Raw genomic sequence first — 24008 nt, 5'->3', positions numbered from 1 at the left:
TTCAGCATTAGAATGAATGAATTAGATTTACATGTATCGAGATGCATAAATCTCAGTAACAGGGTTGACTGTAAAAAGCCCAGTTACCAAGTAGGGGTACATTATGGTATCTTGTTTGGATATTTACATAACCAGTAAAGGTATAAACACCTGAATTAAGTAAAGATGGTTTAGATTTTGTCATTACCAATCTATAGGGAAGGAGAGGTTATCAGTTGGGTCTAGGGCTTTAGTGCTATCTGCGTGCATTTTTGACAGAGTTCTGAAGTAAATAAAGCAAAATGTTGACTACTCTTTATTCTTCATGGTAAGTACATAGATTCCTGTTATATATATTTTTTTGATGTGAGATATAATTAACACACCATTAAAGTGTATAATCAAATAGTTTGGTATATTTTTGGTATATTCACAGAGCTTTGCATCCATCACCACTATCTAATTTCAGAACATTTTCTTTTTTTTTAAGATTATTTATTTATTTATTTATTTATTTGACAGAGAGAGACACAGCGAGAGAGGGAACACAAGCAGGGGGAGTGGGAGAGGGAGAAGCAGGCTTCCCGCTGAGCAGGGAGCCCGACATGGGGCTCGATCCCAGGACCCTGGGATCATGACCTGAGTGGAAGGCAGATGCTTAATGACTGAGCCACCCAGGTGCCCCTTCAGAACATTTTCTACGACCTAAAAAGAACATTTTCTATGACCTAAAAAGAAACCCTGTACCATTTGCATTACCCCCTGTTCTCCCCTTCCCCCAGTCCCTGAATAACATTAATCTATCTTTTGTCTCTGCCGATTTACCCACTGCAGACATTTCAGATACATGGAATCATACAGTATGTGGCATTTTGTGTCTGGCTTCTTTCACTTTACATAATGTTTTCGAGTTTCATCTATGTTTTAGCATGTATTAGTACTTTATTCCTTTTTATGGCTGAATAATATTCCATTGTATGGATATACAACATATTGTTTATCCCTTTATCCACTGATGAACATTTGGGTTGTTTCCACTTTTTAGCTATTATGAATAATGCTGTTATGAACATTCGTGTGCTAGTTTTTGTGTAGATGTACCTTTTCCAATCTCACGGTTAGAGAGGAGTTGAATTGCCGGGTCACATGGCAATAACATGTTTCACTTTTTTAAGAAACCGCCAGTGTTTTCCAAAATGGCTGTACAATTTTATATTCCCACCAGCAGTATGTGAGGGTTCCAGTATTTGCACATCCTCACTAATACTTGTTGTTGTCGGTCTTTTTGATTATAGCCATTCTAGTGGGTGTGAAATGCTGTCTCATTGTGATTCTGATTTGCATTTCCCTGATGACTAATGATGTTTAGAATGTTTTCAATTGTTTATTGGCTGTTTATATACATTCCCTGGGGAAAGGAGTGTTCAAATCCTTTGCCCATTGCTTAATAGAATTATTTGTCTTTTTATTGTTGAGTTGTAAGGATTTTTCATATATTCTGGATACTGTTCCCTTACCAGATTTGCAGAAATTCTCTTCCATTCTGTGGGTTGTCTTTTTATTTTTTTGAAAGTGTCTGTTGAAGCAGAAAATTTTGTAAATTTGAGGAATTCCCATTTATTTATTTTTTTTTGTTTTGTCATTTGTATTTTTGATGTGACATGTGAGAAACTCTTGCCTAACCAAGGGTCATGATTTCATCTTTATCCTAAGAGCTTTATAGTTTGAGCTCTTGCATGTAGGTCTTTGATCTACTTTGAATTAACTTTTGCGTATAGTGTGAAGCAGGGGTCCGAATTTGTGCTTTTGCCCGTGGATGTCCAGCCATCCCAGCAGCATTTCTTGAGACATACCGTCTTTCTCTGTTGATTGTCTTGACACTGTCAGTCAGAAACCATTGACTAAATGCAGGGGTTTATTGGTGGATTCTTAATTCTCTTCCATGGAAATATTTATAGCATCTATCCTGTATCATCTGTATCAGTATCTACACTTGGATTTTCTGTTTTTTCTTGAGTCGGTTTCAGTAGTTTGTATTTCTTTCCAGGAAATTGTTCAACACTTCATCTAGTTAATCTAATTTGTTGATATAAAATTTGTCTTAGGGTTTCCTTGTACTCCTTTTTATTTCATAAGTTGGGCAGTAACGTTTCTTTCATTCCTAATTGTAATTAAGTCTTCTGTGTTTCTGAGTCAGTCTAGATGAAGACATGTCAATTTTGTTGATCTTTTCAAAGAACCCACTTTTGGGGCACCCCGGGTGGCTCAGTCAGTTAAGCATCTGCGTTCGGCTCAGGTCATGATTTCAGGGTTCTGGGATTGAGCACTGCATGGGGCTCTCTGCTCAACAGGGAGTCTGCTTCTCCCTCTCCCTCTGCCCCTTCCCTCTCTAGCGCTCTCTCCCTCCCTCCCTCCCTCCCTCCCTCTCTCTCTCTCTCGCTCTCAAATAAATAAATAAATAAATAAATAAATAAATAAATAAATAATCTTTAAAACAACCACAAAAACAAAGAACCCATTTTTGGCTTGTTTTTCCATTCTTGATCTCACTCATTTTTGCTCTAGGGCTTGTTACTTCCTTCTGCTTACCTTTGGTTTAGTTTTCTTTTGTTTTTCTAGTTTCTTGGTGGAAGTTGAGGTTACTGAGTTGGGATCTTTCTTTCATTTTTGAATGTAAGTGTTGATGGCGCTCCTGCCCAGTCCTGCCCCTTGTGGGGCTGCGGCTGCTGGACTGGGCTTCAGGGAGGGGCAGGGAGGAGGCCTGGGCGAAGCACCACAAAGCTCCTGCTCTTACCTAAATCCAAATTTTCTTGCATAAATGAATAATCCTTGGATTGCTGCAGGCCTTTGCTTAATTCCCAGAGTCCTTAAACAGTTAATTATGAAAACGTGGTCATTGTCCTCATTATGTTTATGGAGCAGCCAGCCTTCGTTGCTCTGCAGCTCCCAGTCATGCCATCTACCTACTGTGTTTGATGATCAAAAAATGAATGTGATTGCAACAGGATATTTTATGGAAATTGGTTAACCACTTCTAAATGTCACAAGGAAAGAAAATGTATAAGACTAGCCAGCAAGTTTTGGAAAAGAAAACAGTGCTTGTCCTATTTGATATCAAAACTTTCTGTAAAGCTAAAGAAGTCGAAGCGGTTGGTATTACAGGTGAAAGAGACCAACAGCTCAGCAGAACAAAGTAGAAACTCCAGAGCCCCGCTCATGAAAAGGGGATTCATGTGGGAGCAAATTCCTGGCTGGTATTAAACCCTGCCTAATGAACTCATGGAACAAGTCCTTTTTGTAGGATTTGCTCAGTTGTTATCAAGCTAGCTTTTCATGATTTCTCACCCTGAGGTCGGGTTGACTTTGCCTCAGAATTAGGGACGTGTTGTCAGCCACGTGAGAGGAGGCTGTGGGAAACGGGGGTGCTTTGCAGCGGATGTGGGGTGAGTCACCGACAGCTGTTGGGTGGCTTAAGGGGTCATCACTGGGAAAGCCAAGGGAAACAGCCGAGGAACCCCCACAGAAAGTATGGGTATGACTTCTCCCAGCATAATACCAAACCTGGAAACTACAAGAATTCCAGATTTCAAAACTTCTATAGAACACCCAAAATCAGAGGCTGGTAAAAGGAGGTGGGGACATGTGGTAGCCAATGGTTAGTAGAGAGGGCCTCTAGATCCATAACTAAAATCCACATCTCTAGACCTCACCCAAGGGCCAGCCTTGCTTGTGAGCAGGCCTTTCTCAAGTCTGCGTTCCTTTTTCTGCACAGCCTACTGCCTCAGCCAACACAGATAGACAGCAGAAGGGAGCCCTGAAATATAAATATGAGAAAAGTACAAGGAAGGGGAGTCTCCATCTCTGCAGGTGTTCAAATATAAATTGAAATGTGGGTTTTTGTGGTGCAGTTCCAGTTATTTGCAGCATTTCTCTCTTTACTGCAGAGATCCCATGTTTGTACAGTTAACCCTTGAGCAACCCCGGGGGTTAGGGCTGCTTACCCTCCCTACCCCGCCCATCCCCCACTCTCCATGCAGTTGGAAATCCACGTATAACTTTGGGCTCTCCCAGAACTTAACTACTAATAGCCTGCTGTTGGCTGGAGCCCTTACCAATAACATCAAGTCTGTTAACATATTTTATATGTTCTCTGTATTACCTGCTGTATTCTTATAACAAAGTAGGCTGGAGAAAAGAAAATGTTATTGAAATCATAAGGAAGAGAAAATACATTTATAGTGGGCCCATTAAAGGATCAACTTTATAATATTTTTGTTGATATATTTTTGTATTAATCTGAACGCATTTTTATTTTTTATTATTATTTATTTATTTATTTTTTAAAGATTTTATTTATTTAAGAGAGAGAGTGCACAGACGGAGAGGGAGAGGGAGAAACAGACTGCCCACTGAGCAGGGAGCCCGATGTAGGGCTCGATCCCAGGACCCTGGGATCATGACCTGAGCTGAAGGCAGACGCTTAACCAACTGAGCCACCCAAGTGCCCCGAATGCATTTTTAAAATATATTTTCAGACATTAATTTTTTAGAGCAATCACAGGTTTTCAAAAAGAGAGGTACAGAGATTTTCCACGTACCCCTGTACTCACACACGTATTGCTTCTCCCGTCATCAGTAGGCCCCAGTGGAGTGTTGCATTTGTTACCAGTGATAGACCCAGACCGGCACATCGCTATCAGCCAGGGTCCACAGCTGACATGAGGCTTCGCTCTTGCTGGGATGCCCTCTGTGTGCTCGGACAAATGTAGACATGTATCTGCCATTATGGCATCATACGGAGTGTTTTCGTTCATGATACTATTTGTAAAACTTCTCTGTGCTCCATCTATTCATCCCTCAGCAAACACTGATCGTTTTATTTACTCCATAGTTTTGCCTTTTCCAGAATGCCGTATCACATTGTCTTCTTTCACTGAGTGGTGTGCATTATGAGCTTTCTTTCGTGGTCTGACAGCTCATTTCTTTTTAGCGCTGAATAATTCTTCATTGTCTGGATGCACCATAGTTGATTCATCTGCCTATTGAAGGACATCTTAGTTGCTTCCCGGTTTTGGCAGTTACGAGAAAAGCTGCTGTAAGATCCGTGTGCAGGTTTTTGTGTTGACTTAAGTTCGCATGTTCTTTGGGTAAGTGCCAAGCCGCACAGTCGCTGGTTTATACAGTACGGTTGTGTCTAGCTTAGTGAGACTTCTGCCCATCTTCCGCACTGGCTGCGCCACGTTGCATCCCCACCAGCAGCAAGTGCGAGTTCCCACTGCTCTCCCATCCCCGTCAGCACTGGTCACCATTCTTATCCGTGTGCAGTGGTGTCTCCTTGTGGTTGAAACTTGTCTCCCCGATGACACAGGACGTTGTGGAGCCCCTTTTCATGTGCTTATTTGACATCCGTGTGTCTTCTTTGTTCAGGTCTGTGGTTTGTTTTTTAATCAGGTTATTTTCTTACTCTTGAGATGTAGGAGTTCTTTGTATATTTTGAATAACAGTCTTTTGTCAGGTGTGTGTTTTGCAGACATTCTCCCTCCCAGTCTGTGGCTTATCTTCTCGTTCTCTTGATACTGTCTTTTGCAGAACAGAAGTTTTGAGTTTTAATGAAGTCCAGCTCATCACATATTTCTCTCTTGGATTGCGCCTTCGGTGCCGTATCCGAAAAGTGGTCACCACACTACACTAGGCTCACCTAGGTTTTCCCCTGTTCTCATCTAGGACTTCTAGTTTTGCATTTTACATTCAGGTCTGTGGCCCATTTTGAGTTAAATTTTGAGAAGGATGTGAGGTCTGTGTCTGGATGCCATTGTTGTGGGGCGTTTTGTCGTCGCAGCACCCATTTCCTCAGGAGACAAGTTTTGCGCCTTTGTTGCAGCTGACCGTGCTCACGGGGGCTTATTTCTGGGCTCTGTTCTGCACCACTGACCTGAGTGTGCTCCTTCACCAGAACCACACCGCCATGATGACCGTAGCTTTGCCGTTAAGTCTTTTTTTTTTTTTCCCAAGGCTGGCGAACAGTTTTAATTTTTAAATGTATCTTTTTTCTTACTTTGTTAAAATACACATAATATAAAACGTATTACCTCTTTTTGAGTTCCCAGAGCTAGTTCCATCGTGGAGTAGAGAGATTCCCACACATACAAACCTAAGCAATTCTTGGGATAGCAGCAAGGTGTCTGAGACTTCAACTCAATTCTGACACTGTCTGCCTTGGAAATGGCATCCGATCCCACAGGTTAAGGGCTCAGTCCTGTAAGACTGCCTCCTGCCGCCGAACTCAGACACTAGTCGGAAGTCCCAGGCTGTGACTCGTGCTTCTGACCAACTGGCTGCAGATTGGAGGTTCCAGTGACCTCCTCCATAATTTGCAGCAGCGGCTCACAGAACTCAGGGAAACACGTTGACCTGTTTGTTAAAGGGTATGAGAAAGGGTAGAATCAACAGCCAGATGAAGAGGTGCACAGGGAGCGGTCTGGGGAACGGGTGTGGAGCTTCCATGCCCTCTCCTGACAGCCACTCTTCCCAGTCTCCAGGAGTTCACCAATCCAGAAGCTTCCGAACCCAGCCCTTTTGGGTTTTTATGAAGGCTTCTTTGCATAGCCACAATTGATTGAATCATTGGCCGTTGGCTGACTGAACCTCCGGGCCCTTTCCCCTCCCCAGAAGTCAGGCGTGGGGCCGAAAGTTCCAGCCCTCTGATCCCATGGTTGGACCTCCTGGCAGCTTGAGTGCGTGGGTTCCAAAAGTCAGCTTCATTAATAAAAGACACCTTGATCACTCTCAACACTTGGGAAATGTTGAGGGTTTGGGGAGCAGAGAGCCAGGCGCTGTTGATGAAGACCACGTACTTATGAGAAATACATATTTGGTCCTCTGAATCATCTGAATGACCAAATACATATTTCTCATAAGTCACAGTAGTGCACGATCTTAACCGTATTTTAAAAAGATTTTTATTAATGTGTGCGTGCATGAGAGAGAGCAGATGAGTGCAAGCACGAGCAGGGGGAGGGCAGAGGGAGAAGCAGAGTCCCCTCTGAGCAGGGAGCCTGACTTGAGGCTTGACTCCGGAACCCTGAGATCATGACCTGAGCTGAAGACAGATGCTTAACCAACTGAGCCACCCAGGTGCCCCATCTTAACCATTTTTAAATATGTAGTTTAGTAGTGTGTTATTAAATACATTCACATCGTTGTACAGCTGCCCCTCTAATCTATCCCTATAACTGTTTTCATCTTGTAGAGCAGAAACTCTATACCATTAAAAATATCTCCTCATTCTCCCCTCCTCTCCTCCAGTGGCACCCACCATCTACTTTCTGTCTTTATGACTGTGACTCCTCCAGGAACCTCACATAAGTGGAATCCTACAGTATTTGTCTTTTTGTGACTGGCTCCTTTCCCTTAGCATAATGTCCTCAAGGTTCATCCGTGCTGTGGTATATTGCACAGTTCCTTCCTTTTTAAGGCTCCATAATATCATGTTCTACATACAGACCACAGTTGGTTTTTTTTTTTCTTTAATCCATTTATCCATCAATGGGCACTGGGTTTTTGTCATGTTTTGGCTCTTGTGAATAATGCTGCTGTGAACATATGAATACACATATCTTTTTGAGACCCTGCTTTCAGCTCTTAGCGGTTTATACCCAGAGGTGGAATGGCCTGCCTCATTTGGTAATTCTGTGTTCAATTTTTTGATGAATTTCCATACTGTTTCCCATGGAGTATCTCTTGCCATCATTCAACTTTCAACTTCTTTGTGTCTTTGGATGTCAAGTGAGTCTCTTCTGGACAGCATATATGGCTGGATTATGTGTTGTCACTTATTCTGGCAATCTCTGTTTCCGATTGGAGAGTTTAATGCATTTACAGGGTCAAGTAATGATAAGAAAAGACTTGTCTCGTTGTGCAGTTTGTTTTCCATGTGCCTCAGAGCTCTTTTTCATCCTCATTTTCTGCATTATTTTCTGTTTCAGGTAATATTTTGTAGTGAAATGTTTAAATTCCTTTCTCATTTCCATGTGGTTACCGTGGCGTTTCCATGTAACAGCCTAAGTTGTAGCTCTCTCTCATTGGAATTGGTACCAGCTGAAGTTTAGTAACGTACAAAACTCTGCTCCTTTACAGCTCCATCCCCACCCCTTTGCTTGTAGATGTCACAGAATTACACTTTTAGATGTTATCTGATCTGATATCCAAAAAAACATAAACTAATAATTATTTAAGTGTATTAGCCTTTTAAATTACATAGAAAACAAGGTGTGGAGTTAAAAGCCAAAGTTACAGTAATTCCAACTTTTAGAGCAATGATTGCTTTTTTCTTTCAATTTCTTAGTCTCTTAAATCATGAGGGAAACAAAGTGCAGGGACAGACTGTTGCTGCAGTGGTGCTGGCTGGTGGGACTGGCCATGTGTAGGCCCTCCGTGAGACCTTACTGCGTGCACGGCTTCCCGCTGCTGTCTCCGGTCCTTCCCTTGCGCCTGTCGGCCTCCTGGGAGCGGCTTTTGCAGGAAAGGTCCAGGTGGTCACCAACTGCCACAGCTTTTGTTTGTCTGGCAATGACTTGATTTCTCTCTCACTTTGCAGCACAGTTTTGCTGGATATAGGATTCTTGGGTTTTCCTCTTACAGCTCTGACCATATTGGTGCACTTTCTCTGAAATCCAAAGTTTCTGATGAAAAATCTGCAGATAATCTTACTGAGGATCCCTTGGATGTGATGAGTCTCTTCTCTCCTGCTGTTTTCAGGGTTCTTTGTCTTTTGAAAGTCTGATTATAATGTGTCTCCGAGTGGGTCTCTCTGACTTCCTCTGACTTGACCCTCTTTGGGCTTCTTCGATGCTAGGCTGCGTGTCTCTCATCACATCTGGGATGTTTTCAGTAATTATTTCCCCAGATATTCCCTTGCCCCCGTACCCGCACTCCTGCTGGGACTCCCACAGTACGTATGCTGATTCAGGGGCTGGAGCCCACGGACCCCTCTGTCTCTGCTCACGGTTTTTTAGTTCTTTTTCTCTCTGTCCCTCAGCCTGGACCATTTCTGTCCTGTTTCCAAGTTTGCCGATTCTTCCTTCTGCCTTCTGCTCCCTCCCGGGAAGTTTTCATTGCTATTACTGTACTTGTCAGTTCTTGAATTTCTTTTTCTTTTTATGTGTTCTTTCTCTTTACTGATTCCATTTTGTTCCTAATTTGTTTTCTTGACTTACATCTTTCTTCAGTTCTTTGAGCATCTTTTAGACTAGTCTTTGTCTATTGAATCTGACATCAGGTCTTCTTCAAGGACAGTATCTGTTTATCTTTTTTGTTCCTTTGTTTTATTATTTTTTTAAGATTTTATTTATTTGAGAGAGAGAAAGAGCTTGAGAGAGATCATAACCAAGGGTGAGAGGTAGAGGGAGAAGCAGACTCCCCGCTGAGCAGGGAGCCCGATGTGGGACTTGATCTGAGGATCCTGGGATCATGACCTTAGTGAAAGCAGATGCTTAACCGACTGAACCACCCAGGCGCCCCTTTTTTTCCCCTTTAAATTGGCTATACTCTCCTGTTTCTTTGTGCGCCTGTTGATTTTTGTTGAACCCTGGACATTTTAACCTTTATAATGTGGTAACTCTGGAACTCAAATCCTCACCCCCCAACAGTAGGTCAACTTGAGACTCGGTAATAACAGTAATGGCATTGCACTGAAACTTCTCAATTACCGCAGCTCATGCAGCACACACACGTGTATGCACACGTGCATATACACGCCTGATTGGTCTTCTCTTGAGGATGGCAGGGGGCCAACTCATTGTCTTAAAATGTGGATAAATTACAAGGAATCAGTGCTTTCTTACAGGAACTGTTTCACCAGGTGACCAGACTGAATCCAAAGAGCAGATGCCTCTCCTTTGACATTGTATTGTAGCTAAATGGTGGAAAGGAAGGGTACACTTCCTTCCACTTTCTTCAGCCTGTGCTGTGGTCGTGGATGTGGGCTCTGAGCACAAAGGGCTGTTGGTATCAAAGCAGAGCCTGGACGTGGTGCCTCTGGATGGCAGCTGGGCAGCATTGCTGAGGGTCCTTGGAGTGTGAGCTGGGCTCTGGGTGCAGGAACCAGGGTTACAGGACCCATAGGGGAAGGGGAGATGGTTGCCTGCATCCTATGTGTTCAGTCAGTGACATGCAAACCAGGGAGGGCAGGGAGGGCCTGTAGATAAAAAGGGACGTTGGAGACAGACCCAGAATGGACAAGGCTCAACTGTAGTGTCCTGAGGATGTACACTTGGGGGATAAACTCCAGATCAGAGCCAGGAAGTGCAAATGACAATAGTGTTAGGAGGAGGGGGGACAGGGCACACGCAGGATCTTCTCAGGGTCTCGCGGTTGTTTACAAGTTACTTGTCCTAAGTCACTAGGATGTGCGGATGCTCTTGGACTTTTTGTACCTCGTTTATTGTATCAAGTCACTTGAATTCATTTGGTGATGAAAGTGATGTGATTTTGTTTCATATGCTTGTTTTTAGGGATTGCTTTTTAAAAGTTTGGTGTGATTTGCTTTTTTAGTTCTGTAAGACGTGTGATTGCCGAGGGCGCAGTATGAAACAGCCCCTTCCTGCCGTCCCCCCTCCGCAGAGGTCGTCCCCATGTCCATACCTGCACATCCCCTCCCTCTCCCGCCTGGCTCTTCCGTGGCAGGTACTAGTCCGTGAGCAGCATTTACACCCTGCTTTCCTCACGGAGGGATGTACACCCTGCAGATCGTGAACAGTAAACATTGAGGTCTTTCTCCCTCCCTTTCCCTTGTTCCCTCCCTCGCCCCCTCCCTCCCCTCCTGCCTTGCTCCCTGTCTCCGGTCTGAGTCCAGTCTTGGAGCCTATCTTTCTTATGTGGCTGCTTGTACTCCCTTTTATTCATTGATTTTCACATTATCTGTTGCCAGCCTTTTGTTACAATAAATAAATGTTACAGGATCATTTTGTATGTATGTCACTTCGTGTTTTCTGTTCTATGAAATGGTATGATAGTATGGTCAGAGGGTGAATGGAGGTTTACTTTAATATTTTTTCATGTTTAAAATTTGATTGGGTTGTATGACAATAGATCTTACCTGGGTTTTGGCATTTTAGCTGTGCTTTTATTATTGAACGTATGTTTTATGGTGGTACGTCAGATAGTTTATTAGCGAACTTATGGCACACTCTTGGATATTTTTGTGTATTTACTTATTATTTTATTATTAAAACATGAATTAAAGGTAGAAATGATCCAAGCCATTTTTTTTAAATAAAGCCCTAATTAATAATAAGCCTCCATAGGCAAGGACACGACATAGCAGGTAAGTGATTAGTTAGTGACCTGTATCTTCTCAGCACACTTGTTTGTGAATCAAATGTATAAAGGCTTTTGAAGATTTTTGTGTCATTGCTGTGTCCCACTGTGCCGCACACTTGTGGTCTTCACGCACCTGTAACTCTGGGATCTTCTTGTCTCCTTCCAAGGTTCGTGTTTTATTCGAACTGACCGGCTTGATGGTGAAACTGACTGGAAGCTGAAGGTGGCGGTGAGCTGCACACAGAGGCTGCCAGCCCTGGGGATGAGCGTTCTTGTAATTACAGCGCCATCTCACTTGGTGCTCGTTCCCAGGCAGCAAATCCACGTCTGCACATACCAGCTGACTTCTTGAATGCACAGGTTCCTAGAAACGATCCTCTTATTACTAACAGAGGGCCCTTGAAAACTACGCCAGAATCATTTCTCTGGTGTCTGGGCACATGACCTGCTCTAGGTGTGGGTGTGTGGCGTTCTGTCGGCCTGACACTTTTGTCCTCTTTTGTTTTCTCTCGCTTTCCTTTCCCTTCTGGTTTTTGTTTTTAAACCTCGCAGTTGAGTAATCTTTAAGATTGAGAACTTTTGGCAGGGTTAAATGAGTCCATAATTGAGTCCCTTTTTGCTGACTGACTTAACTCTGTGGTAGGCTGGTGTCCATTAGCTTTGGCAGACTGTGGGACTCAGACGAAGTTAAGCCTCCTTTTGGAGACAGGCATGTGCACTCTGCTTTAGTTGGGACAGTAGAGAACCCTCTTCTGTTAGGAGGAGGGGAATGTTACTGCGTCTTGTGACCGAGAGAGAAGAGAGAGGACACCGTCAGGCACCTTGCCTGGTCTTTGCCCAGTGCCCCTTTGTTCCTGGGCAATAGGCAAGAGATAGGATCAGAGAGAATAGTACTTATGGATTCCAGCATTTTCAACAGTCTCTCACAAATGCTGAGAATCTGCTGAGCTGGCACACATCTTTTTTTTTAAGAAAGCCGCGGTTGAGGCCTTTTGGTGCTTGTGTTAGACGTTAGTATGTATTTGAATGAGAAGAGCTTCATTCTTCCTACATGATCTGCTGATATGCAGTGGAGAGTAAAGAAAACCTGAGATGGTCTACGAGTGACCTTTGCCTCGAGCACTTGTTGGTAAAGGCAAGGGAACTTGGGTAGTATTATAGACTTGGTCACTTTCCTTGGATTGGTTGGGTTTGGATAGGAGTAGCTACTTGCACTACATATGGTGTACACTTAATTTACCATGAACAGCAGGGGCCTTCCTCATTCTTGTGCACACTGGACCTTTTGGAAATTATATACGTTTGACATGTATAAGACTGGGAAATATTTGATTCTTTAGGTGTTTTTGGTTGTCTGTGCTTTATGTGGTCGCTAGGTTGAAATTTATTCCTTTATATGTTTTGTGTATATCTTGAAAGATTTTCTGGTCACTAGTGAGCGGTGGCTGATTCTTTTGTCCATTTATTCATCGTCACATAACAATGTGGGTCATGTAATATGTCTGTCACAGCCTAACCTCCTGCCTTTCCTGCTCCCTTTTTCCCCCGACCCTTTAAAGATTAAAAAACAACAACAACAACAACAATTCTTACCCCAAGGGTGATGCAGAAGAGAGTGCAGGTTGTCAGATTTGAACCCCAGGTCTTGGTTTCCTAACCCCTGAGCTGGAGAATGACCCCTCTCGGCTCATCAGCTAACCTTGGACACCTCTGTCATGGGTGGGAGCAAGTAGGCAACTCCTAGTTTTTGGCTTTTTTAAATATATAAATATTAAGAGGAGGCATGTAAATAGCAAGTCTTCCTTTTTCATGTAAATTCTGAAAAGTAGAACAGGGGGTGTGTGAAGGAACACATGTGATTTCAGCTCATGGTAGGTCATCTCAGAAGAGTTGTGCCCAAACCCCTGTAACCAGCAGAATGTGATTATTGGTGAATGTGCTTCAAAACACTTAAAATCACTATTGAAGAAAAAAATCTCTGATAGAGAAAATTTAGACCATTCATTGTTTTCATTTGTACCTCTTTGTTCCAGGATGGTTGAAATTTTCCACCACATGTTCATTAGAAATTTGTATTTATTTGTTGGTTTACCCTTCTCTTTTGCCCACTTTTGTATTGGTGTTTGCCAATTAAAAAATTACATATATGCTCATGTGGTGTATTGTATTGAGTTGATAAAACCAGATATAGGCGGGCGCCTGGGTGGCTCAGATGGTTGGGCGTCTGCCTTCAGCTCAGGTCATGATCCCGGGGTCCTGGGATCGAGTCCCGCATCGGGCTCCCTGCTCCTTGGGAGCCTGCTTCTCCCTCTGCCTCTCTCTCTCTCTCTCTGTCTCTTATGAATAAATAAATAAAATCTTTAAAAAAAATACACCAGATATATGCAAAGTATGTCCTGTTTTTAATTGTTCCTTTCTTAGACACAGAAATAATTTTGTATCTCCTGTACATCTATGGTCTCCCATCATTCCTCAGATCAGAAGTTGGTTTTGAAAATTGTCCAAACTGCCGTTCTAGATCAATTTCTGAGTCAATGCAAGGTGGCCCACCACTCAGATGATTTGTTTTCAGTCTTACTTCTCAGTGTTCTGGGACGGTTTGTTTAAATTCTGTAGGATATTATGTATAATTTATATGATGTGGGTTAGTACAACTTATTGATTGATTGTGAATGAGGGAAAGCAGATTCTATTGGACCAGCTGATGAAGGTAATAGTTGAGGTTGACATTGACTCTTTCTCACTAAGCAGCTGACCTTTGTCCACTTCACAGTGGACAGGAACAAGTGGGAAGCTAGTAAGTCATTAAGTCCCAAGTCAGGGATGTGTGGCAGAGTGTGCATGCAGAAGCAGAAACTGCCAAAGTGCTTTTCAGAGTCGCTATACCATGAAACACTCCCACCAACAATGCATGAGTGCCCGAGTTTCTCCACAGCCTTGATAATATTTGGTGGTGTCATTTTTTAATTTTAGTTATCTCGGTAAGTGCATGGTGATACCTCATTTGAGTTTGTGTTTCTGTAATGGCTAGCAAGGCTGAACAGTTTTTTTGTTCTGTTTTGTTTTTTTTTTTAAGATTTTTATTTATTTGAGAGAGAGCAAGCAGGTGGGAGAGGGAGAGAGAATCCGAAGCAGACTACATGCTGAGTGCAGAGCCCGACACGGGGCTCAGTCCCACAACCCGAGATCATGACCTGAGCCGAAACCAAGAGTCGCATGCTTCACTGACTGAGCTGCCCAGGCATCCCCTGAACATTGTTTCTTGTGCTTGTTTACCATCTGTGTATCCTCCTTGGTGAAATGTCTATTCATGTCTTTTTAGTGGCTTTTGTGTAATTCCCTCGAATGCTCTCTCTACACGACTATATCATGTGCAAAGAAGACAGTATTGCTCTTTCATGCAAGTGTGCGTAGTAGACAGCCTTCTCTTTCTTCTGCTTGCAATATCACACCGGCTGTGATCTCTAATGCACTGGTGAACAGAAGGGGTGAAACCATTCATCCTGGTCTTCTTTCAATCTCGGGGAACACGTAACCTTTTAACATCATGTGTGATGGTAGCTGTAGGTTCTTTTTACATTACCCATATCAGATTGAGGAAATTCTTTCTATTCCTAGTTTGCTGAGAGGCTTTATCATAAATGGGGATTGGATTTTTCAGAAGTTTTTCTGTTTATTGACATGATTGTATGATTTTTCTTTGTCATCTGTTAATAGGATGATCTGTATGGAGTGACTGATTGTATCAACTTCATATTCCTGGGGTAAACCAAATCACATTTGTTCATGCAAAGCGTTCCCTTCATATATTACAGTATTTGATTTGCTAATATTTTGGGAAGGACTTTTATGCCTATTTCCACGAGGAATATTGATTTTCTTGCTTTTGTTTGTATTTGTCTGTTTTGTTTTCATTGTAATGCATTTGGTTTATTACCTAGGGGTGTGCTGGCCTCATAAAATGAGTTGGGAAGTCTTTTTGCCTCCTGTATTTGTTGAAGTAGTTGGTGTAAGATTGGTGTTATTTATTAATTTTTTTTTCTATTGAACTTACTCCCCTTGAAACTATCTGAGTTACAAGTTAACTTTGTGGGAAGGTGTTTAATTGAGAATTGAATTTCTGAAGTAGATAGTAGAGTTAATCGGATTTTTTGTTCATTGGAAATTTGTGTTTTTCAAAGAGTTTATTTCATGTAAGTTGCCAAATTTTATGGTATAAAATTTGTTATGTTCTTGTTTTTTAGTTTTTGTAGGATATCCTCTTGCGTCTTCAATAGTGGTAATTTATATCTCTCTCTTTTTTTTTTTTCTTGGACAGTCTCACCATCGGTTAATTGACTTAGTCATTTCAAAGACCCTGTTTTTGGTGTCTTTGATAATCTTTATTGTTTGTTCATTTTCTGTCCTCTGACTTTTATTTCCTTTCCTTCATTCTAAGTTAGTTTGTGTTTTATTTTTCTTTTCTTTATTAACTTCTTAAAGCAGAAGTGAGACTCTTGATTTTTTTACCTTGTTCTTTTCTGTTATAAGCCCTTAGAGCTGTAACTCTCCTGAGCATGACTTAACCTGTATCACATAAATTTTATACACTGTATTTTCATTATGTTTTTGTTAAATATTTTCTAATTCCTTTGTGATTTCTTCTCACCTTCCCTTTACTTGGAAACATTGCTTCCTTACCATGTGGCGGGGGATTTTCCTGATGCCCTCTGTAACTTCGCTGTTACTTAATTCTGTTCTGTTCGTGGACCACGTCATGTCTTATGTCACAGGTTGGGACTTGTGACTCGGCACATGCTTTCTGTGGGTCAGTGCTCAAGCCTGTTACAGAGTGTGTTCTGCTGTTCTGTGGGTAGCCTGTAGATGCTCATTAGGTCAAGTCGATGGCAACTGTTGTTTAAATGTGTATTTTTACTTGCTTTCTACCATTTATTCTCTTAATTAATGAAAGAAGACTTTTAAGATACGCTCTTTCTCCTTTGGGTTCTATCAGTTGTTGTCCTGTGTACCTCGTGAGGGTCCGTGCACATTCAGAATTCTCATAGCCTGTTGGTGAACTGAAGTCTGCTCAGTCCTTGTGGTGGCAGTCTTGATTGTGACATCTGCTTGGATGTTCATATAGTGACTCCAGCTTTCTTTTGATTGGTGTTTGCATCTTTTTCCGTGCTTCTATGTTTACTATGTCTGTTTCTATATATGAAGTGGGTTTCTTGTTAGCGTAACACAAGTAGATACCGCTTTCTTCCTTACTCTGACTCACTTACTCTGTTGCATTTTCATGAGTACATTTACCATAAGTATCAGTAACGGCTGAGTTAAAGGAGGTTACTTGCCGTTTATTTTCTGCTTATCCTCATCTCTTCGTTCCTTTTTTCCATCTTTAGATATTATTGTAGATTTCCGTTTAACTACTATTACTGGCTGTAACCATTAGTTGTGTTTTGCAGTTGTTGTTCTGTGGTTTCTAATATGTGTTCCTAACTCAGTATTCTCTTTCTCCAAAGGGTGTTACACCATTTTGTATATGATTTAAGAAACTCGCACAGCTAGACTTCCACATCCTTCTTCTCATCTTTGGTGTTATTTTGTCGTATGTTTTACTTCTACATGTTATAAGGCACACAATAGAATATATATCGTTTTTCTTTAAAGCAGTCAAACATGTGGAGCAGCTGGGTGGCTCAGTCAGTTAAACATCGGACTCTTGATTTCAGCTCAGGTCATGATCTCAGGGTCGTGAGATGGAGCCCCATGTCGGGCTCTGTGCTCATCGTGGAGTCTGCTTGAGATTCTCTCTTCCTCTCCCTCTGCCCCTCTCCCACGAATAATAAATCAATAAATCTTAAAAAAAAAAAGTTGTCAGGGGTGGAGCAAGATGGCAGAGGAGTAGGAGACCTAGATTTCGTCTGGTCTCAGGAATTCAGCTGAATAGGGATCAAACCATTCTGAACACCTACGAACTCAACAGGAGATCAAAGAGGAGAGTAGCAACAACTCTGTGAACAGAGAAGCGACCACTTACTGGAAGAGTCATATTTTATCCCTTCATAGTAGTTACCCTTATTTTTGGCATATATATATATAAGTTGTTCTCTCTTTAAAATTTTGAGATACAGTTTCTTCTAACAGATAAAAATATACCCTAAATCACTAGTGTATGGTTCTGTTCTAGGTAGTCTCCTGCCTGATCACATTCTCTCCTTTTTTTCTTTTTTTTTTTTTAAATCTTCTTTCTTTTTTCAAACAACCTCTTATCTTATCAAGTCCTTTTATAAAATCTTTTATAATTTTCATCTTTACAGTCATCTTCTATCCCTTCATTGTATCAACCCTTATTTTGTACATATATGTCTTTCTTCCTTTAAAATTTTAGGAGGCACTTTTTTCTAACAGACCAAAATACGCCCAAAATCTAGTGTGTGGCACTGATCTATGCACTAGCCTGATCATATTTGATCACATTCTGCTTTTTTTGTATTGTTTTTTTTTGTTTTTATCTTTTTTTTTCTTTTTTTTTTCTTTTCTCTTTCTTTCCCTTCCTTTTCCCCTGGTTTCAGGTCTTTTCTGATTTGTATACAGTATATTTGCTGGGGACGTTGTAAACCTGTTAGCATTTTGTTCTCTCATTCATCTATTCTCCTCTGGACAAAATGACAAGACGAAAAAAATCACCTCAGCAAAAAGAACAAGAGGTAGTACCGTCAGCCAGGGACCTACTCAGTACGGACATTAGTACGATGTCGGACCTAGAGTTCAGAATCATGACTTTAAAGATACTAGCTGGGCTTGAAAAAACCGTGGAAGTTATTAGAGAAACCCTTTCTGGAGAAATAAAAGAACTAAAATCTAACCAAGTCGAAATCAAAAAGGCTATTGATGAGGTGCAATCAAAAATGGGGGCACTAACTTCTAGGATAAATGAGGCAGAAGAGAGAATCAGTGATATAGAAGACCAAATGATGGAAAGTAAAGAGGCTGAGAAAAAGAGGGAGAAACAACTACAGGATCACGAGGGCAGAATTCGAGAGATAAGTGATTCGATAAGACGAAACAACATTAGAATAATTGGGATCCCAGAAGAAGAAGAAAGAGAGAGAAGAGCAGAAGGTATATTGGAGCAAATAATAGCAGAGAACTTCCCTAATGTGAGGAAGGAAACAGGCATCAAAATCCAGGAGGCACGGAGAACCCCTCTCAAAATCAATAAAAATAGGTCAACACCCCGACATCTAATAGTAAAACTTATGAGTCTCAGAGACAAAGAGAAAATCCTGAAAGCAGCTCGGGAGAAGAGATCTGTAACCTACAATGGTAAAAATATTAGATTGGCAACAGACCTATCCACAGAGACCTGGCAGGCCAGAAAGGACTGGCAAGATATCTTCAGAGCACTAAACGAGAAAAATATGCAGCCAAGAATACTATATCCAGCTAGGCTGTCATTGAAAATAGAAGGAGAGATAAAAAGCTTCCAGGACAAACAAAAACTAAAGGAATTTGCAAACATGAAACCAGCCCTCCAGGAAATATTGAAAGGGGTCCTCTAAGCAAAGAGAGAGCCTAAAAGCAGCAAAGATCAGAAAGGAACACAGACAACATACAGTAACAGTCACCTTACACGCAATGCAATGGCACTAAATTCATACCTTTCAATAGTTACCCTGAATGTAAATGGGCTCAATGCCCCAATCAAAAGACACAGGCTATCAGATTGGATTAAAAAATAAGACCCATCCATATGCTGTATGCAAGAGACTCATTTTAGACCCAAAGACACCCCCAGGTTGAAAGTGAGGGGGTGGAAAACCATTTACCATGCTAATGGACACCAAAAGAAAGCTGGGGTGGCCATCCTTATATCAGACAAACTAGATTTTAAAACAAAGACTGTAATAAGAGATGAGGAAGGACACTATATCCTACTTAAAGGGTCTACCCAACAAGAAGATCTAACAATTGTAAATATCTATTCCCCGAACATGGGAGCAGCCAATTATATAAGGCAATTAATAACAAAAGCAAAGAAACACATTGACAACAATACAATAATAGTGGGGGACTTTAACACCTCCCTGACTGAAATGGACAGATCCTCTAAGCAAAAGATCAACAAGGAAATAAAGAATTTAAATGACACACTGGACCAAATGGACTTCACAGACATATTCAGAACATTCCATCCCAAAGCAACGGAATACACATTCTTCTCTAGTGCCCATGGAACATTCTCCAGAATTGATCCCATCCTAGGTCACAAATCAGGTCTCAACCGGTACCAAAAGATTGGGATCATTCCCTGCATATTTTCAGACCACAATGCTTTGAAACTAGAACTCAATCACAAGAGGAAAGTCGGAAAGAACTCAAATACATGGAGGCTAAAGAGCATCCTACTAAGAATGAATGGGTCAACCAGGAAATTAAAGAAGAATTTAAAAGATTCATGGAAACCAATAAAAATGAAAACACAACTGTCCATAATCTTTGGGATACAGCAAAGGCAGTCCCTGCTCAGCAGGAGGCCTGCTTCTCCCTCTCCCACTCCCCCTGCTTATGTTCCCTCTCTCGCTGTGTCTCTCTCTGTCAAATAAATAAATAAAATCTTTTAAAAATATATATATAATCCTTCAGGGGTTTTAGTATATGTCTATAGTTTACTTTTAATTGCTGCAGATTTCTGTTGGTATAGTCTGCTTCGTTTCCCTCTTGTTCACGTACCAGGATTAGTGAGCAGTTGTCATCATTTGAGAAAGCACTTGCTAATGCCAGATAATGAGGAAATTATGGGGATGTAAAAATGAGGATGCCTGTGGAGGAGATAGTCATTGGCCATTGCTTTGTAACTTTATTTTTACGAGTGCTTCGGTAACAGTATGTTCAAGGTGTTCATGGAAACAGATGAGGGAGACGAGGCAGTGCATAATGAGGTCTGGAGAGAATACCGAGATCTTTATGTGTTTTTGTAAAAATATTTATGAAGAAAGCATCTTCTAATTAAAGACAATTTAGCATTATTTGAGAAAAAGCCTTTCCAAAGGGCTTCCTTAGTACGATAAGAGTTATTAACTTAGGGGGCGCCTGGGTGGCTCAGTCAGTTGAGTGTCTGCTTTTGGCTCAGGCCATGATCCCAGGGTCCTGGGATTGAGCCTCACATCAGGCTCCCTGCTCAGCTTCTCCTTCTGCCTCTGCCACTCCCCCTGCTTGTGCGCTCTCAAATCTTTCTTCTGTCAAAAAAATGGAAAATTAAAAAAAAAAAGTTATTAACTTAGCCACTATTAATATTTTGGAATAATATTTGCTTACTTCCTTTCTGTTTCACAGATTTATATTGCTTATCAGTTGCTAAGAGTTGGAAATGTCTGCTAGACAATGTGTGGAATCGCCCTGAAATCAGTGCGAGGGAGCAAGAGTTTGGCTGAACACAGCCAGGCTGCAAAGCGCAGTTCACACAGTGCGTGACTGAGCATGGGATGGTGCGTGACCTGTGTGCATGGCCGAGCGTGTGAGACTGTATGTGAGTGAGCGTGCAGATGTGGGGGAAGGGTAGCCAGGCTCCTTCCTGAAGGTCTTGTCAGAAGAAGGAAGAAGCCATTTAAGGATTTTCAGCTTAGAAGAGAGATTGTAATATTGGTGTACGTAAAAGAGTCCTCTAGACTTCCGGTTTGCTTGGGATGAAGGCAGTCACCTGAATTTGCTCCCGTCCCACTGCGTCCCCAAACCGTACGGGTCAGGTGCAGGTAGCTCGGGCTGCCTGTAGCTTGTGCACGCAGCACACAGGGGAGAAAGAAAACACTGTGAGCTCCAGTTTCTGTTGTGAGGAAAAGTACCCCACATGGCACAGTCACCTCCAGAGCCAGGAGAGGGCACAAGGATTTTCTCTCAGGATTTGGATCTGATGGCGGCTTTGTAGTTCTCTGAACTTCTATTTAGCTCATGTGAGTTACCGCATGTTCTTGATGGGAACAGTCCTGGCCTTTCGTGGCCTCCATTTAGTGTTTCTAACAAGATTTTATTTCACTCCTTTTAAATACATTCATAGTGAATTCCGGATTATTTTAGGAGAAAGAGCTTTATTTTTTGTGTACATCTTTCAAAAAGGAGGAAAGGAAAAACCATGCTAAATAACTGGTTTTCTAACTGGAAAGTGGAAATCACCAGTATTAAGTGAGCGTTTAAAGAAGTGACATCTGCATATATTCCTTTTCTAGAGTATGAACTACAAGGGAGAGAAAACATAGTGTATATCAGCCTAAGTAATTAAATAAGAATCAGAGCAAATTAATTCAGGTGTCCTGTGGCAATTCACGTATTATGTATTCTGTTGCCTGAGCAGCATCTAATTATGCACATTGTGAATACTGTCCGCTGCTTACCCTATAATGTCAGGGTAACCCCAGCTGCTCACTGCATGACATCCCGAGTGATAGAAATGATCCATGTTATTATTGATGGAATTGATTTGCTTATTGTTCAGGACCTAGCAACTCTCCCTGAAGTTTAGAGTTTAAAACTGTAGCCAGTTTGAAATACTATCAGTGTTCCTAGGCCTTTAACATCGCCTTCCCATTTAATGTTCTTTATATGTACTTTCTGCTGTCATTTCTTCTGCAAACCATAGCACACTCATCATTGTTCAGGTCTTTTCCAATCAAAATACTCTATCCTTTCTAAAAAGCAGATCTCTGTTGTTTGTTAAGAGGGGTGCACTATTGTGAAAACAGCTTCACGTGGTGACATTTTGCTTTCTCCCTCCCCAGAGCAAATTTCATCTTTGCAAACTGTGTAACATTAAGGAGAAGGAAACCGAGAGACAAAGTGACTTAGAGATAATTTCTTTCCCATCTTCCCAATCTTTATTCTGTACTCTATGAGATTGGTAAAGAGCTATCTTTTACAATAATTTTCTTAATATTAGAAAAAGTTTAATGTTTAAAGTCCATCATTGTTATTACAGAATTGAAAAGAAACTGCATAGATATTGTGTGCACACAGTATGCTTGAGGAGTGACTGGTTCTCTCTCCTCTTCCCGTGTCTCTGGATGTGTGATATCAGCAAGGGAAGAAGGATTTTGTGACATCATTTCTTCTTAAAATGCTAACTTTTTAGTATGCATTTTAAATGGTGATGGGGTCATCATTCTCCTTTGTTTCATCATAGCTCCTCCATTTGTCTTTGAATTCTGAGTTCCATCCAGGATAAGGATGAGTGGTTTTGCCCAGAGTCCTAAAGTAAAACCCCATTTTCCTCATGTCTCACTCTGCTGCTTTGACAAAGCAAAAATAAATAATCTGGGCTTCTGAGATTTAAAAAGAATTACAGAACATTATATAAAATATGTGAGTGAGAGAATCTTACACATTTCATTTTCCAAAAGGCCTTTTTGTTCCAGAAGTCACTGAAGGGACCCCCTGTCACCACTTCCTAGTGTTGGAGCCACATGGAGTTTTAAACATTTTTAGTGTTTTTAAAAATTTTTGGTCTTGAGTTTTTCACACCCTTTCTCCGTAATCGGGAGGTGAACGCCACCCACGGCACATCAGGCGAGCCACACGCTGTGCCAGCCCTGTGCCTGTCCTCGCCCTGGAGCCATGGGGCCGCGGGCACTTGCCCTTCACGGGTCCTCCTCCCTGAGGGCACTCAGGAGGGAGTGTTGCCTTGGCTGCTTCTAAAGGCCACACGGACCAAATCGCAGGAGAAGGACATCGAGGACGAGTTGTGTAATTGTCACCACACTGCCAGCACATAGTAGGACTAGTCTAGAAACCAGCTTCTCACACAGATGGAGGCCGCCGGCACACGGGGGTTGGGCCCTCACCTCTGGGCAGCGTGCGGCCTCCGGGGACCCCCAAGCCTCCAAGCAGAGCCATGTGTTGTCTGCCGGGAGGGCTGCATGGCTCGAACTTGCGCTCACCTGCCCTGCCGGGGGGTCCTGCGCAGCTGCGTATCTGTTGTTACTGGGAAGCGTCGTCCGGCAGGGACTGAAGTAACTGTGCTCTGTGTTGTAGCATTCTCGTCGTGTGACTGATTCAGGTCCTCTGCAGTTGGCCAGGGCCCAGTGGTCACTATGGTGGGCTCCACCATCGCAGAGGGTCTGACGGGGGTGGTGGTTTGGCAGAGGGTAGAGAACTTGGGGTGTAAGACCGTTTGCAGACATCATCTGCTTAATCGAATGAGCTGCTGTGTGAGGAGCCTTTCGCTGCTGACCTGCCCATAAGGCGGTCCTCGGCGTGATCGTGATCGGGCTTGTGCCTCATCAATACGCTTTCTGACAAGAAGCGTCCATCACGCGGCCTCTCGTTTGCCCCAGCAGAACAGAGAACGAAGTGTCCCGCAATTGCATTACAGTTTCCTTCTTGTGGACAAGAAAGCGGTGTGGTGTAATTAGGTTTGATTGGGGTGCACGTTTCCGGTAAGATCTGAAATGAATGATGTTGCCATAGTGACGCATGTGGCCAGCAGTGCGTGAAACATGAAGCAGTTCATTCGATAAGAGCGGACATCTGTTAGCTGCCAGGGTGCAGAGCATGTTGACACTGCCCAGAAATGGTGGACGTGCCGTGATAAATGAGCAGACGGCGCTGGCATGCTAGGGCAGGTCGTCTGCACCGAGTCCGCTGGGGAGCCCCCATCTCTGCGCCGGCTGCTCCTGAGAGCGGTGCTGCAGAGGGCTCGGAAATCATAAAACTTCGCTCCGGCTGCAGCCTGTTAG

General features: G+C 42.3%; 1 long non-coding RNA gene across 2 annotated transcripts in view; it reads left to right on the top strand.

The window, feature by feature from the left end:
• Positions 1-24008, top strand: part of LOC148161655 (uncharacterized) — a 305996-nt gene that overhangs the window by 105378 nt on the left and 176610 nt on the right. For both annotated transcript variants that reach the window (XR_015767432.1, XR_015767433.1), the window contains exon 2: positions 11466-11658. This is a non-coding gene — a long non-coding RNA (uncharacterized LOC148161655). The remainder of the gene's footprint in view (positions 1-11465; positions 11659-24008) is intronic.

This window comes from Eumetopias jubatus, unplaced genomic scaffold (assembly GCF_037043125.1).
Source record: "Eumetopias jubatus isolate StellerSeaLion01/CBP00866 unplaced genomic scaffold, mEumJub1_p1.0 scaffold_104, whole genome shotgun sequence".
Lineage (NCBI taxonomy): Eukaryota > Metazoa > Chordata > Mammalia > Carnivora > Otariidae > Eumetopias > Eumetopias jubatus.
Note: the sequence above shows the minus strand (reverse complement) of the source record. Positions and strands in the feature narration are given on the sequence as shown.